The sequence below is a fragment of the Lipotes vexillifer genome, unplaced genomic scaffold (genome assembly GCF_000442215.2).
Source record: "Lipotes vexillifer unplaced genomic scaffold, Lipotes_vexillifer_v1.1 scaffold347, whole genome shotgun sequence".
Taxonomy (NCBI): Eukaryota; Metazoa; Chordata; class Mammalia; order Artiodactyla; family Lipotidae; genus Lipotes; species Lipotes vexillifer.
This window is the reverse complement of record NW_006790452.1, coordinates 108,328-126,786: the sequence shown is the minus strand read 5'-3', so window position 1 is coordinate 126,786 and position 18,459 is coordinate 108,328.

The following is an 18,459-nucleotide window of genomic DNA, read 5'->3' as shown; positions in this document are numbered from 1 at the left end:
AAATGGGTTGATTTATTAAAATTTATAATGAAATAAAATTGTATTAAATTTCAAATTTCTGAAAGGTAAAGAGCAGTGCTTAATGATTTCTCTTTAAATTACTGTTAAACAGAGCTTAGCACAGATACCTCTGGGTCATAAAGTAAATTAGAACTATATCAGCCAGCAGCAATGAAATATAAACTTCAATAGTATACTGGTTAGATAGCCATGTAAATTGTCTCAAGTTGAATTTATAAGCTTAACTTAATGCACTGAGAGAGAGAGAGAGAAAGAGAGACTGGCTCTAAAGATTGAGCTTTGGATCTCTCTGTATACAGTTCTGAAGGCAAGATGTTTACTATTTTTAAGCTTCTGCTCTTGTGAGATAATTCCACTTGTAACAATACTCTTCCATAGAATAATACTAACTGATATTGATAACACCATTGTAGATGAGTTTATTAGATCTGGTTAATAATTTTTTGTTTGTTTTCCAGTCCTCTTTGTTCCTCCATTTTTACTCCTATCTGCAGTGACATAGTGATTTAAAAAAAAAGGCTTCTGTGAAATTTAACTATGGAAGCAAATATTTTGATTTTCTTTTCATGGTCATGCTCCTATTAATATACTGCAAGAAAGACATGCTTCTATTTTTTTTTGTTGTTGTTGTTTTAACAATCCTTTATAAACATTTAATCATAAAAATTCTGAACTCTTTCCAAGATTTATATAAGACTTCTACATTCATAGATCTTCTTGTGCCTGATTAATATAATATTAAGTAGTTTTTTAAGGAACAGAGATTTCAGACTATGTTCTTGATTGCACCAAAACAAACAAACCACGACAATGATTTCTGTAAGAAATTTTCAGGAATAAAAATTGAGAAATCATATAGATACTTGTACTAAAACTTGTGACTAAACATTAGCAAAGTTTAAATATGGAAAATAAAGTATTTCTACCTAGTTCATAATTTAATGGCCTAATAAACATATAGTCATTTTTAGAAATCCCTTTTTTAATGTCTATAGTGAATTTTATTTTATTTTATTTTTTTAACATCTTTGTTAGAGCATAATTGCTTTACAATGGTGTGTCAGTTTCTGCTTTAAAACGAAGTGAGTCAGCTATATGTATACATATATCCTCATATCTCCTCCCTCTTGTGTCTCACTCCCACCCTCTCTATCCCACGCCTCTAGGTGGTGACAAAGCACCAATCTGATCTCTCTGTGAGAGAGTGGCATGGACTTATATGTACTAGAAATCCCTTTTATGTGGCAAGGACAATGCTAGGAATTAAGATAGAGCTCATGAAACATGAACTACTACCTAAGGACCAAGCTGTTCCTCTCTGAACTTGTCCTTCTTAAAAACAGACTAAATCTGTGTAAGTGTCAAGAGCAATTTTGTGATGAAGTGAGTGGGTCTGGAGCCTGGGTGATAGGGCTCAAGTTCTGCCTCTATCATTGACACCATATAAGATGGTATTTGACTGTTGTCAATATGAGTTCCTTCATCTGTTGATTGGAGGTAAGAATGGCCTTGTTGTATAGCACGTTGTGAAGATTAAATAGGATGATGAAATTATAGCTCCTAGCATAGAGTTCACACAATCTATGTTAACTTTTAATATCTTTTAGAAATGCTTTCAAATGTACTACTTTACTCCTAAACATACTTCCATAAGACTTGACTATATGGGGAAACTTTTAATTCTGTTTAACTGAAGTTGAAGAATAACTGACTTTTGGCATAAAATACTAGACATAGTAACAGTGTTTGTAGTAATAGCAGCAGCAGCAGTAACAGTATATTAGATATTCTTATGGTGAATTAGGATAATTATTTTGAACATCATGACCATGGTGAAGAGCTGTGATATAAGAAACAAGAAATAGAGTAAAATAAAAATTAAGAGTTTTTGAAATACCAAGATAATTTTAGGTCTTGTATGATAAACACTAGAAAACAGTTTGCCCAAAGAGCCAAAATGGAAAACTTGATGACATTAAGGGATATTTTTTACTGAGAAAATTAAATGTTGTTAAGGATTTTATGCTTCACATATTATTTCATAAATATAAGACATTGACAAAATGATCCCAAAATATATTTAGAAGTAAAAGTAGCTAAAACTAACCCAAAACATGTAGAAAAATAGATTAATATTCAACTTGTTTTCCTATTAGCTATTACAGTAATAAAATGATGTTATTTGAACAAGAAATCAGTATTTATCAGATGCTTACTTCAAATTATACATCTGGAATATGATAAATAAAGGCTTAATATCAGATAAAAAAAGATGTAATTTAGTAAATGTTTTTAAGAAAATTAACAATTTGAAAAAGGATACATTTACATATTTATTTCCAACACAGTAGATTTCAGATTATCATATCGTTAAATCCAAAAAAAGAAATAAAAGGCAATTTGAAAAAAAAAAAAAAAAAATATATATATATATATATATATATATAAAGTGAGAAAGTCTTTCTACAATAAACTGGAAAATGCCAGAAAGGGAAATTTTGACCAATTTGATCATAACAAATTTGATCTCTGGAGCTTCATATAGCATTATAAATAAGATTAAAATGCAAACAAACATGATAAACTGTTAGAATGTTTTTTGAAAACAATGGATAAGAGCTTGACATTATTTAAATAGTATTAAGTACTTGATTTCTGAACAGGAAACAATTGGTCATTTCAAACTTAAAGTATAAAAGGGATATTATAAAGAATAAATTATAAAATATTACAAAAACATTGTACCTCACTACTAAGAAAATTAGTGAAAATCAGAAAAATAAGACCTATACCACTTTATAGCTTTAATGAAAAGGCAACATAGTACAGCTTTCATATGTTCACATAATATTCCTCAGAAATTACACTTTAAAACATAGAACATAGTTTCCATTTTTCTGGTGTTTTTTTGCCCACGCTGCGAGGCATGTAGGATCTTAGTTACCTAACCAGGGATCGAAACTGTGCTTGCTGCAGTGGAAACACAGAGTCTTAACCACTGGACTGCCAGGGAACTAAAAAAACAAAAACAGTTTCCTGAAGAAATAAACAGAGATGAGCACAAATATACATGTAAAACACATAAATTCCAAACAGTAATGATATTGTAAATGAGTTTTGGTACTATCTTTTAAATTATGTTTTAAAGGAATATTTAATTTAATGAGAATTATACTCATTGCTCATAATATTATATTAAATGATAATATAAGAAAAGAAATTATATATATATATGATGTATAGAATATATTATATGTTTGTATTATAATACGTATTTTTTAAGGTTTTTTTTTTTTTTTCTTTTTCTTTCAGTAAAATCCTCCAAATTCAGTAAGATTAAATTTCTACCATTCCAGACTTCTGCCTTGAGCCAAGATGGAGGAACAGGAACCAAATTTACCCTCTTGCCTGAAACAACCAAAAACAAGAAAGAAAAATTATATGAAACAACAGTTTTTAAGACATTGGACATTATACTGAGAGGAAAGTAAGGCTTTTATAATACACATGAATTGGTCATTTAATATCATTTACACATAGGCTGTGATAAGATAAATTGTATACTATAAACAACTAAATAATAAAGTTATATCTAATAAGCCAACAAAGGAGATAAATGGAATCATAAGAATTACTCAATCCAAAGAAGGCAGGAAGGAGAGCACTGAACTTCACCAGAAAGCCCTGGTTACAGTACCAGCTCTGTCTCTGGCTAATGGCAGGAGCCCAGTCAGCTTCTTTCTCTGGATTCCAGTTTCCCTCTTTGTAAACTGAAGTGCTTGGACTAGAGTCTATTCTGATTATTAGATGATCTGCGAGACTCCATGGAACCCTAACATTCTGGAGCATCTGATATCTCTGCCAGAATGTCACCTGAGATCTTAGAGATGAGTGATTGTTAAAGAGGTGAAAGAGGATGAGAGAAACTATCATTCAAACTTCCCTCCAGAAGGAATATTGGCCTGGATTCAGGAGACCTGGACTCAATTCTTCGGCTGACCAGCTCAATAACTGTCAGCCTCTTGATTTCAGGATTCTCATCTGTGATGGGAGGTGACATGAGTCTCAGGGACCTTGACACTTCGAACATTTCAATTTATGATTCTAAGTATCATGTTCAATTGTTCCTAGGCCTTTAGTCACCATCCAGTAGAAATAAATTAAAATATGTCTTATGAACTCTGATTACAATTTTGAAATTATATCATCCTTGAGGTGATTGTGGATAAAAACAAAGACCCAGCAAAGTCCCAGTTGTAAATGAAGTCAACCAGCTACTTGGTAGAGGAAGATGGAAGTGCATAAAGTACATAAATTTGAAGTTATCTAACGCAATTACTTCCTTTTTTACATCACCATGGTTACTCACAAACAATTCTGACTATTAAGGGAAGTATTCAAGACCCAATTCTCCTGTTTCGTTCCTAGTCTTCATTCTGCATATGATTTATGCTTATTGTTAATCCCTTTTCTATGCCTGAGTAGATTAAAAATAGGAAAGGATGGGAGGGACATTAGTCCCAAACTGTAATTCTGTGACCACCTGGGAAACAACACTTTTATGTGGATCTGTTGACTGGGTTTAAGACTCGATCTGAGTTCTATCTCTGACAAATAGAATCATAGAATTCTTGAGCTTGATGGTCCTTAAGAGATTTCTGATGTCTTGCTGACATGTAGAGAAGAAATCACAGTATTTAGCAGTGCTTGGGTCCCCAGTGAAGACTGGTCATATGAGTCACCCATGAGACACTTATTCAAGATAAGATACCTGTTAGGGGTTAAATTGTATCACCCCAAAACATGTTGATATCCTAAACTCCAGTGCCTGTGAATGTGACCTTATTTGGAAATAAAATCTTTTCAGATAATCAAGTTAAGATGAGGTCATTAGGTTGGTAGATCCCAATTGGTGTCGTTATAAAAAATGGAAAATTTGGACATAGACATGTGCACAGGGAGAATGCCATGAGAAGATGAATGCAGAGGTCAGGGTGATGGATCAACAAGCCAAAGAACACCGAAGATTGCCAACAAAGCTTGGCAGAAGCTATGAAAATGGCATGGAACAGAGTATCCTGTTCCCTAAAGGATTGCTGGATGGTAAAACTGTGAAAATTTCTAATTTTCTAATTATACATTATATTGGTACATATCATACAATGAATTGTTAGATATAGATAGATATGGATATAAATATAGATCTGAAAGACACAGCCACATCTGCAGATTTCTGATATGCACCTAAAATCAAGGACACCTAATATGTAATAGCTGAATTTCAAGCACTTAAAATTTCTTCCTTTTTTTCCTACCTTCACTGAACTGTTTGGTGGTAAGTTGGGACACCATAGATCTGCAAGTCTTTCTCTTTTGTTGAAGAGACAAATGAAACAAAGGCAAAATAAAAGATAATAGTATAAAGCTGAAAATGCATAGAGATAATACACATGATCTGAAAATGAAACATTACAAGATGCTAGAACAGCCTTGGGAAAGGTCTAATGAAGAACTCTTGGAACACACCTCTGTAACAGAAGAACGAGCACAGCTAAAAATAGAATAATAGCATTAGGGAAAAAAATGTAAATTAATATATTTTTTCGTGAAGATTAGATTTTTGGTTAATTGGTTTCTATTTTTTAATGCTGCATTTTACCAAAAAGTCAAAGGAAACAAAAACTCTGATTGTAATGAATTATGGGCACTGTGATGACCACTAGTCTTTCTGGAGAAAAAGACTTTACTTGGGGAGAGTGGGAGAGATTGTTAAACACAGTTTTATCAGAATATGTTAGAGAGAGAAAAACAAGAGTCAGAGATACCTATTTAAGGCTTGTGAAATGAGCTGTCTGGGCATGAGGTCACCAGGAAAACAATTGTATTTACTAGGCACAGTTATGGAGGATGAATTATGAAGAAATAACTCCAAATCAGAATCATTAAGAACTACCCACTAATTAAATGAGTGGACTAAAATAAATTCAAGGACCAGAGATCACTGTTCTTAAGGCTTAGAAAACTTAGTGCTTTGCAAATATATAGGGAAATTAGAAAGTACCACAGGTTCTTGAGGTGAGTTTTGATCATAATGAGTCTAAGGCTATGCAGAATTCTGAAGTAGAATGGATTTGTGGGTAATTCATGCTTAGGAAGAGCTTCATGAAAGGAAGCCTTGACAGTATATTACCTCTCTTCTGCTTCTGACCAATCAGAGTGACTTCTGGAAACAGCCATTCTGTGGAATAGAACAGGCTCTTGCGTGGCTCATTACTGAGACATAAGAACAGTGTCACAGGTCACAGTGAAAAAAAAGAAATCCACTAGAAACAAGTCAGAAGACACTTGCACATAATCACGCTGTGTAGTTATGGGCCTGTTGTTGTTAAAAACATTCCCAAAATAACTCCGTCTTAAAAGTCACCAAGGAATAAGTAATTTTGAATGCTTTTCATGTTAAAAATGAATTCTTCCTACTCTCTAATAATGTTTATTGCTGACATCTGCAGAGATTTACAATAAAATAAGATGTTTAATGCCAACTTGTCAAGTATAATATTCTCTTTGTCCTTTAATAATTTTCTGGGAACATGCTTGCTTTCATTTATTTTTTGAAATTATTATTTTTTATGGCAGTTATTCTAAACAGATGAAAAAAACAAGCCAACACAAATCACTTTCTGAAGTGTTTCCTGGCCCACTTGAGAAAAAAATCCAAGTAACATTTTCAGAGCCAATAACCATTAAAATATAACTAACTTGTAGTGTTTGAATACCTCTCCATGAACACCCAGTAACTAAGGAAAGACATGCCCAAACTGAGGTGTAGTGTCCTGCAGGCCTTGACAGGTATGAGACTGCCTTTTATTTATTTGTATTTGAACTTTATTTTGAAATAATTTTAATTTACAGAAAAGTTGCAAGGAAAGCATAAAGAATTTCTGTAAAACTCTTACCCAGTTTCTCCCATTGTTAACATCTTATGTTACTCTGTTATCTTTGTCAAAACTAAGAGACTGACATTGGTATGTTGCTACTGATTAAACGCCAGTGGATTTTATCATTTTTTCTATTGATGGTCTTTTTTTGTTCCTTGATATAATCTAGGTGTTTTAGTCTGTTTGGGCTATTATAACAAAAATACCATAGACTGGGTAGCTTAAACAACAAACTTTCATTTCTCACAGCTTTGGAGGCTGGGGAGTCGAGATCCAAGCAGAAGCAGACTCAGTGTCTGGTGAGGGTCTGTTTCCTGGTTTATTGATTGCTGTCTTCTGGCTGTGTCCCGCATGGCGAAAGAGGATAACTTTGCTCTCTAGGGTGCTTTTTATAAGGGCACTAATCCTAATAGTGAGAGCTCTGCCCTCATGACCTGATCACCTCCCAAAGGCCCCACCTCCTACTACAATCACCTTGAGGATTGGGTTTCAACATATGAATTTTGGGGGAACCTATATATTTAGTCTATAGCACCTGGTACTACATTTCATTTAGTCCTCATCTCTCTCCTATCCCCACTTGTCTGGGATAGTTTCTCAGTCTTTCCTTGTTTTTCATGACCTTAACAATCTTGAGGAGTACTAGCTAGGTAGTATCTAGAAAAACTCCCAAGCTGGATTTGTTTCTCTCTATAGATAGATAGATAAATAGATAGATAGATAGATAGATAATATATAGATTTTTTATATATATAATCTAATATATATATAGACTCAGGTTATGGGATCTTGAAAAGGATACAAAGTAAAGTGTCCTTGTTATCACATCATATCAGGAGGTAGATGATAACCACATGATATCACTGATGATCTTCACCTTCATCACTTGTTTAGGGTAGTAGTTGCCAGGTTTCTCCACTGTAAGATTACTAATTTTCCCTCTTATTCTGCTATATTTTGAAAGCTAGTCACTCAGTCTAGTGCACCCTCATGGGTATGAGGTTGTAGTGGGAAAATAAACCCCAATTCTTAGAGGGAGTATCTACATATTTATATTCTTGGAATTCTTCTGCAAGAAAATTTATGTCTATCTTCTACATTTATTTGTTTATCAATTATTTAGATCAGTATGGACTTATGTAATATTATTTTTATGTAGGATTATAATCTACAATTTACTTATTTTATTTCTCAAATTGTCCAAATTTTGGTCTTTGGGAAATTTTTCAAATTTAAATTTTCTCCTATGTCCTTTGACATGTCCTCAATTGATTTTTTAGAACATTCCTAAACCACAGGATGCTCCAGGTTTTTTTTGCATTTTTCTATGCCTCAACCCTAACGTCACTTGTTAAAACAAAGAATATTAGTTTTTCTTTTTTATTAAAGAATATCATTCAGAACTAAAATCTGGGTGCTGGGTGTAATCCTTGCCACTGTGGTATCATCGTTTCTAGACCCTCTCAACAGACAGAACTAGAGAATATATGTATACTAACCTATGTGTACATAGATATCTATAATTGTTTCTGTATCTATTTGTGTGATATTAAACACACACACACTGACACACACACACACACACACACACACACACACACACATATATATATATATATAAAATCATGAGTTCATACTGATTTCTCAGGCTCTAGTGCAGTACCAGAGAATTCATACATTTTATTCTTTATTTCTTATTTATCTGAACTGTTTTTGCTAACAATGAGAAACTTGATTCTTACCATTCGCTCTCCATTTACTTAATTCTTCACCTCCAGTATATGTGTAAGGCAGTTCAGAATTGCTACTTGTACCTAGGGCTGCTTTTTTTTTTTTTTTTTTTTTTTTAAAGAGAACATGCAAATCTATGTATCCTTACAATTCTTTTGTTGTTTCCCAGTATCTTTAAGTAAAGTCTGAATTCCTTGGTACAGCTTATACAAGGACCCTGGCTAACCTAACCTTGTCTACCTCTGCAAATTTTCCTCCCATTTTGTTTCTTAACTCAAGTCCTGCATGTCTTTTTAAGTTCATGACCACACTATGCTATGTTCTTTTCTATCTTGGAACTTCACATCTGGTATAACTCTCTCTCCCATTGTGTGATAACAGGCTTGTTCTTTTCCTATTTTGCTGTTGTTTTTTCCTTTTTACTGCTATATTCATAATGCCTAGAAAAGAGTCCACTCTACAAGATAGTGGGATGCATATTTAATGGATAAATGAATGCTTTTTTTGTGTCTGACATCTATCTTCTCCTTCCCACTGCCATTTTGCCTGGCTAAATCATGCTTATCATGAAACTCAATGCTTAAACTTTACTTTTTCAAAAAATATTTGCTAAACCATTCCTGACCACACTAGGTTTGCTTCTCTTATTATATGCTTGTTTGGACCCAGGCCTGTGTTTTCCTTTGGATCCCTCATGGTGATTACAGTGTTCACTGTTCACTGCCTTTCTTTCTCAAGCAGATGAAAATGAAGCCTCAGGACTGTGTTTTCCTCTCTTGGCCCATTGCTGTTATCCTGTCTCATCCATACAAGGAACTTGGTAGTTATTTGTTGAATGAATTGAAGAGAGAAAAGATTAGATATGGAATATGTGCAGGCAATGCAGCAGCTACTGAGATTAAGGGCAACTTTCTCTGCGGACTCTTTATCAGGTACCTTCAGCTGGAGGCAAATTCACTCTGGGGTACTTCAAGGAACAAGGTGTAAATTGTGAAAATGTCATTAACTCTTTGAGGCAATGAGAATGCCATTGAAGAAGTGATATTGAAGCTCCAGAGCACACATTTTTAATCAGTAAAAGCTTACAATAGACATGGTAAACTTTTGAAAACTGTACTTATGAGTTGATTTTGTGGAGGAAAGTAAAACCCTTATGTATATTTGAAGTCTGCAAGACAATGCAATTTCTGATTTTTTTCACTCTTATCTTTCTTAGATGTGAATCCTCTGAAAACCAAAAATTCTAAGTCTGCACAGCTTACTGTCTTCATTAATTTGACTTTAGTATTCATTCTCTTCATCTTCATGACTTTAATACTCTGGGAGAACAGAACTTTGCCCAGGAAAATAAGAATGGCAAATAATTTAATTATTTATCTTAGGAACTACGTAAAGACCCATAAACTCTCAGTAGAAAGTATCAAATGATAGCTTACAGCCCAACACTCTGACCCCTCTTTCCTCAAATTCCTCACCCCATTGTATCCACCAATCCTACACTATTACATCATGACCCTATGGAATCCTAACCAAGCCCCGGCTTAAAGCGTTATCTTAAAGCAGACTTTAAAATATCATAAATATCCTGAACTTTCCCTCACTAAAAATTTATGGAGGTGGTTATTTCCTTGGCTACAGTAAGTGATAACTCATCAAGTTGCTTTCGTGATATGTTTGGGGAACCCACAGTCAACACTATTCAGATTAGCACATTTACTTCCATTTTTACTAATCAACACATTTAAAAGTCCATTGTTACATTTTATTTTTGAGGGCCAAAAAACCCCATAAATAGTGAAGATTATTTTTACTAACTTTCAGTTATCAATTTGACAATTATTAAATTGTTTACTTTTGAAATACATTTTTAATTTCACAATAAATATATATATATATATATATATATATGCTAACCAGAATCGTATTGCTATTTTCCTTGAATAACTGACAAATGCTTTGCCACTTTATTACAGTTCCAACAGTGTTTTTATTGTCAACATATTATCACTGAAAATCCTTTGAAAATATTGTTTATGGTATTTTTTAAAAAGATAATATGTTTTAAATCATATTCATGTAGACTAAGAGAATTAGGAAAGTGAATTTCATAATATTGGTTCTGTGGCATGACCATTAGAGCACTGTTCTATGAAACTTTTAATTTTCACTGACTTTGCAGAGTATTCTGTATAATAATTCAACACATGAGTTAAATTTTTATTTTACAAAATAAAGCCAAACAACTATCAGTCAATAAATGTCAACCGTGAAAGAAGTGAATGAAGCAGTATGTAAGTGCCCAAAGCACCTGCAACAGCAAAATAAATATCACTGTCCCTGTCTCCCAGGAACCTGTGATACAATCCATACATCATGATGTCACTGTCAAGCTCAGTGTCATGCTCATGCCTTTAACTTAGGAAAAGCACAGACCAGAGATCTAGGATCTTGGATTTTATTCCTGTTCTGTCTTTAACTTCCTCTGCAGCTTTGTTGAAGTAAACTCACTTTTCAGCTTTTCTGTGTAAAATGAGAGGTTGGGAATAGATCCTTGGTTTTCCCATTGTTTTTCACAGAGACACTTCAAGAGCACTTTGGTGGGAGGGGTAATGGGTTCAGTAAGAGGAGTCCTTCACTCCCCACTGCTTCAAACACAGCAGCTCTGCTTTTCCCTGTATTTATTTTGGACTTCCAAGCTAGCTTTCATTTGAACAAACAAATCAGTGCATTAAGTAAAAACAAACAAAAACAAAACAAAAAGATGTAACTCCATTTTTCTCAAATATATAGTTTGAAATGTGGCAAACAATAAACTTCCTGTTCTGTAGCTAAAATATGTCTCCATAATATAATAATGATGATGTGATTTGTTTAGTCCTTATAATATTCCAAGCAATTAAATATATAATCTGATTTCTTTTGACAAGAACAGTGAAAGGAGGGTATTAAATATCATGCTTCTTTTCAGAAAAGAAAATTGAATATCAGAGAGTTTGATTTCCAATTCTCCAATTCCCTAACACTTTTGAGAGCTTACTTGTGCCAGGGCTTTACTAGTTGTCTTTAGGTTCCAAACTCACAATACCTTAGGTAGCTACACACATAGCAAACCCCCAGAACTGGAGCTGGAGTCCAGAGTGGCGGATGATGCTTCTTCAATGTGAATAATGATAATAAAACTGCTGCCACTGAGGAATGATATAGCTTACCTTGACTTGGAGCTACACCCTTGCATAATACTGAATATCAAAACTTTCATTTCATTTCATAATGCAATGAGACATACTGTCCAATATTCCTATTTTAAGGATGAGAAAACTGAAGTTTAAGCAAATGAAGTGGTTTGCCTCTGTCTAATATCACAAGACTAGTAAGGAACAGAGCTGATATCAATCCTAAGCTGTCTGAGACCAGAGCCTTCATTTAACCCATACAGCATTCTGCTTAATTTATTGTCACACTGATTTCCAATTTAAAAGTGATTAATTTATTTAAAAGGTGGTTAAAACTATAACAGAGCCTGAGGACTGGCACTCTCAACTTTAAGACAGTATAAATCTACCATAATTAAGACAGTGGGATATTAGTGAAAGAATACACAAGTAGATGAATGCAACAGAATAGAGAGGCCTGAAAGAGACCCATGTAAATACAGTCCACTGACTTTTGACAAAGGAACGAGGGAATACAATGGAGCAAAGTAGTCTTTTCAACAATTGGTGCTGGAATAACTGGACATACACACACAAAAAAATGAATCTAGACACAGCCATTGTATCCTTCACAAAAATTAACTCAAAATGGATTACAGACCTAAATTTAAAATGCAAAACCATAAAACTACTAGAAGATGATATAAAAGAAAGTCTTGATTTCCTTGGGTTTAGAGGTATATTTATATATACAACACCAAACAATATCCATGAAAGAAAGAATTAATAAGCTAGACTTTATTAAAATAAAACAAATACACACAAATATTGTTCTGTGAAAGACACTTAAAGCATGAAAAGGCAGGCAACAAACTGTTGAGAAAATTTTGCAAAATGATGTCAAATAAAGGATCATTATCTAAAATATACGAAGAACTCTTAAAAATTAACAATAAAAACAAACCAATTGATTAAAAAATGAGCCAAAGACTTTAACAGACACCTCAATAAAAAGATACAGACAACAAATAAGCATATGATAAAATGCTCCACACCATATATCACGAGGGAAATGCAAATTAAAACAACAATGCATAATATTTTACATATCTTTATATAATTTATATAAATATAAGCTATGTGCCTCTGAACCCACAGAGCGAGAAGTTTTGTATAATTATTGCTCAAGTGTGTTAACTAAATAACTTGGATATATTCAAAGAGTTTCTCATTGAGATCCATACCAACAGAGATTAAATATTTTTTTCTTACCATACAGCTGTTTAGTTGAACTGAGATATAGAAAAGTATTGTAAAATTTTAATTAAGCAAAGTAATATAAAGTTTTAGAATGAAAACAACAACAACAGCAATGAGATTTCACTACTCACCAATTAGAACGGCCAAAATTCAGGACACTGACAACACCAAATACTGGCAAGGATATGGAGCAAAAAGAACTCTCATTCATTGGTAGAGGAAATGCAAAATAGTACAGCCATTTTGGGAGACAGTTTGGCAATTTCTTATAAAACTAAACATTCTCTTACCAGAGGATCCAGAAATTGTGCTTCTAGGTATTTCCCTAAAGAAGCTGAAAATTTATGACCACACAAAACCCTGCATATAGATGTTTGTAGCAGCCTTATTCATAATCTCTAAAACTTGGAAGCAACAAAGATGTTTTTCAGTAGATGAATGTGTAAAGAAACTGGTACATCCAGACAGTGGACTATTATTCAGAGAGCTAAAGAAATGAGCTACCAAGCCTTGAAAAGATATGGAGAAAACTTTAAGACATAATACTAAGCAAAAGAAGTACATCTGAAAAAGGCAACATACTGTGTGATTCCAACTATATAACATTCTGGAAAAGGCAAAACTATGGAGACCTTAGAAAGATCAGTAGTTGCCAGGGGTTAGTGGAAAGGGATAAATAGTTGGAACACAGGGACTTTTCCAATAGTGAACCTACTTTATATGATACTATAGTGGTGAATACATGTCATTACACAGTTGTCCAAGCTCATAGAATGCACAGCACCAAAATTAAAAATATAAACTATGGAGTTGGAGTAATTTTGTGCCAATATAGTTCATCAGTTGTAACAAATGTACCATTCTGGTGGGGGATATTGGTATTGGGTGAGAGTATGCATTTGTGTAGAGATAAGGGATAGATGAGAAATCTCTGTACTTTCTGCTCATTTTTTTTCTGTGACTGTATAATTGTTCTAAAAATTAAAGTCTATATATTAAAAATTAAATGCTAAGCATCACTAATCACCAGGGAAATGCAAATCAAAACCACAGTGAGATATCATCTTGTGCCTGATAAAATGACTGTCATCAGAAAGACAAGAGTTAACAGTCTTGGTGAAGATGTGGAGAAAAGTGAACCCTTGTTCACTATAGTGTTTTCCATAATGGTCCAGCCATTATGGAAAACAGTATAGACGTTCTTCAAAATATTAAAAATAGAACTGACAAATGATCCAGCAATTCCACTTCTAGAGTTTTATCCTAAGAGCAAAATCACTGTCTTGAAGAGATGTTTACACTCTGATGTTGACTGCAGCATTATTCACAGTAGCCAAAATATGGAAAACAAAACAAAACAAATGTCACTGACAGATGAATGGATAAAAAATGAAATATACATAATGGAATATTACTCAGCCATAAAAAGAAGGAACACTGCCATTTATAACAACACAGGTGGACCTTAAGGGCATTATGCTAAGTGGAATAATTCAGAGAGAGAAAGAAAAGTACCATATGATCTCACTTATATGTGGAATCTTAAAAAAGGAATTCATAAAAACAGAAAACAGATTGATGGCTGCCAGAGGTAGGAAGGGGGAAAACTGGCAAAGGTGGTCCTGGTTATTTTATAAACTTTCAGTTATAAAATAAATAAATTTTGAGGATGTATAATTTTCTTTTCTTGTTTTTTACTAAAATACTTGTGGTATAGTTAGGGTAGTTGGAAGAAAGGAACTTAAAAGTAAAAGGCAGGGAGTCAGTGATAGACACAAGGGCACATCTCAGTAAGACAAGTAAGACAACCTCCACCTTTCAGCTTTAATTTGGTGTCTCTGAGCCTGTGTCTGCCTTAATCAAAGGAGCAAGAAATCCCATCTAGGCCTTGCTTGTTCTCCCTAGTAGTTTCTTACGAGAAAGCAGAGTTTGAAAAGCTCATGACCTGGATCAATAGTCATAAACTCATTGAACACAACCATTCCATTGCACCAGGCTTGAAAACAACACACATCAGACACTGTCAGAATTTTTGTCTCTAGTGATTTTCTTGACCAGTTTTACATACAATGATCTTTACCTTGATAACTACTAAGGAGACAAAAATAAAACAAAATTATGACTGTAGCCTAATAAACTATCACTAAGAAGTAGCCTGAACTAAGATGGTTTCCATAAAATCTGTAGTAGGAGGGTATAGTTTTCCATGTCAAATACTTGCCTATATTTTAAGATTTGGCTACATTGTCTACTGGAATGTTAATTTTTCTCAATTCCCTGATCAGAACTGCATTCACCTTTTCTTCCTTATCTGTCATTTAGCTCATTTACTTTTTATCTGTAGCTTGGATTGTTATTCTATAAACTACAGTTTTTGGTCAGGAAAGTGTGCTTTATAAGATATAATGAGTTTGAAGACTCAAAATTACTAGAATAATTAATTGAATGAGAAGCATTAAAAAACTCAAATTGCAGTTTGCACAGAAAAATATGTTTTGTTCCTGATTACTTTTCTGCATGTATCAAACCACATCTGCTTAGAAATCTATTCATAAAAGCATGATACATTTTGTTTTTATTCTCTCAAATTGGGAGCCAAAATGAAAACTTGCAGAAAATGTAAAATATGAATTGTTGAAAAAATCAAGTTAACAAAACTCTACATTACAACAAATACATACATGTTCTCTATATGAGCAACATGTGGTTTGGACAGGTGTTAGTATTAATAGCAACAAGAGATTTGCATATTTTATAAACAAGTTTCATATGTACCATAATACCTAACACTCCATACATAAATTTCCACAGATGCATCTCTCTTGTTTAAAATATGTGTAAAACTATCTAATATGTACCCAAAACACTCCAGCAATAATGCTTATTATAGCAAAACACATGCATACCTATTCACAAGATCTAAAATGCAGAATTTATATGTATATATAAAGATATACTGATTTAATATCAGTGGCAAATGAAATTACACCACAGGATCCAAAAGATAACACTTTCAAAATTACAGTTAAATAATATCTTTAAAATTAAGATATTGAAAACAGTAGTGGCATGCTTTTATATTAAAAAAGAGCTGTAGTGATTAAAAACACTTCTTTCTATCTGGTGTTGTGCTGGGGAGGCATGGATGCAGATACTCAGTTATTCTTCCTTTTGTTTAGTTTTGGCCAGCAGCCAGTTAAGGCTGTAACTCCAGCCTGTGGAAATTGGTTGAGTAAATGGAGACAATGAACCAGGTGCAGAGGATGAAGATTAGGGAGGCTGAAATTATCGAGTTAGTGAGGTGTGATTCTATTGTTTCAGCATGGGCTTCCACTCCTACTGTGGGAGATGGCGTGCACATCAGTCAAAATACTCTTCTAGTATATAGCCATGTTAGTTTGTATCTCAAATGCCTTTCTATGTATTAGGTTTATGTGTAAGAAGAGATATATAAAGAAGTTTTGTGTTATTTTGGATTATATTTGTTTTTCTTTTCTCTTACCAAACTTACTTGCCCACTGATGGATGGCCTGGCTAAAATATTTTGGGGGCTTCTAATAAGAGGAAGATCAGGAAGACAGATGCATACATTTAATCTCAGGGTCACTTAAAAAAGTTCTGTCAGTGGAGTCTTATACTTTGACTACATCATTAGCTACTCTTCTTGTGCATGATTTAAAAATCATCTCAAGATGATCTGATTGATTGTGGATGACATGTATTTTGTTTCTAAATTTGTAACATGCCTCAAAAATGGTAGATTACATGACCCTGACAAGAAAACTGTTGGCATTAACGTGTTCTCAATACTCTGCAGAAACAGAGGATGTTATCTTTGGTTTATGATCTTCTTTTCTCAGTTTCTCAGATTGTATAAAATTTCTGACACTGATCAAGCAACTTCACATGTGTTATGTTTCCCTGGGAAATGGTGTGGCTTGGCATTCTTCCTTCCTTATGTGTAGCACTAAGGCATACTTCTATTCAGTTTACAAGGAAAATCTTACATTTTTCTATATAAACCAATGAAAGAAAAGCAAAAGGGCAAGTGACCTTGACATTCTTAATAAATTCAAGAAAAAATTATTCTGCAGGGGTATATTGCCGTTATTAAATCATTGCTAAAAAACTTATAGCAATTATCAAATCTAACATATTCTATGAAAACTTCCATTTTGAAAACTTCCTCAAAACTGCTATCATTTAAAGCAGGCTGAAATAGTTAAGCAATCCAGTATGTGTCCTTACTGAAACAACAACTTATTCTATCTTGTTTAAGTTGAACATAAATTAAGTGTAGGGAATAGCTCACAGAATCTCAATGAAGCCTAGAGAATCAAGCTTAGAAAAGTCCATGAGACAAGAAAAAATTACTATATTACACTTCTCTTTAGATGCAATATCTCTGTCTTTCGACAAGGTAATGCAAATCTCGAGTACAAGATTTCATCACTTAAGATCTTTGCCAGTGATGACTCTTATAATACAAATAATTGCCCATCACACTCTGCAGCTTTCATCAGAATGGACAAGGAATGTTCTCATATTTCTCAGTATTAAATCATTATTTTTTATTTTTATTTTTTTAGTTTTTTTTTGCGGTACGTGGGCCTCTCACCACTGTGGACTCTCCCGTTGCGGAGCACAGGCTCCGGACGCGCAGGCCCAGCAGCCATGGCTCACAGGCCCAGCCGCTCCGCGGCATGCGGGATCCTCCCGGACCGGGACACGAACCCGTGTCCCCTGCATCCGCAGGTGGACTCTCAACCACTGCGCCACCAGGGAAGCCCTAAATCATTATTTGTAATGGGTGATCCCATCTGCCAGAGATAAAGTTGCCTATGTATATTTCAAATGCAAGCGTTTCCAGGAAAATGAGATTTGGTTGTGACCACAATCTTGCCAAAATACCTGGTGCGTATATTAAACTTCCCTAAAATACCACCAACTTACTTAATTCAACATTTCAACAAACCACTTTGTAACTTGTGAGACTGGGGATTTTAGTATTCTAACTTGAACTGGAATAGATTGTGAATCTGTGAATATACACATCTTATATCTAAATTTAAAAATTTAATAAAATTAAGGGGGAAAGAGAAGAGGAAAAATGTAGACAGCATCCTGCAATGCTAAATATGGTAAGCAGAAACTCCTCTGTTTTTCTCAAGTCCCAATGACTGATGTATTCTGTAGGCCCAAAATATATATACATTAAGCCCTCAGAATCTTGTGAAGACCAGGATGTTACATGAAAATCAAGATCTGTACCCTGCATTATTTCTCTATCCTGCCAACCTTCTCCCCTCTGCACTTTTGAGATTTATTACCAGTTTTCACAGCGCAGACTCCTGAAC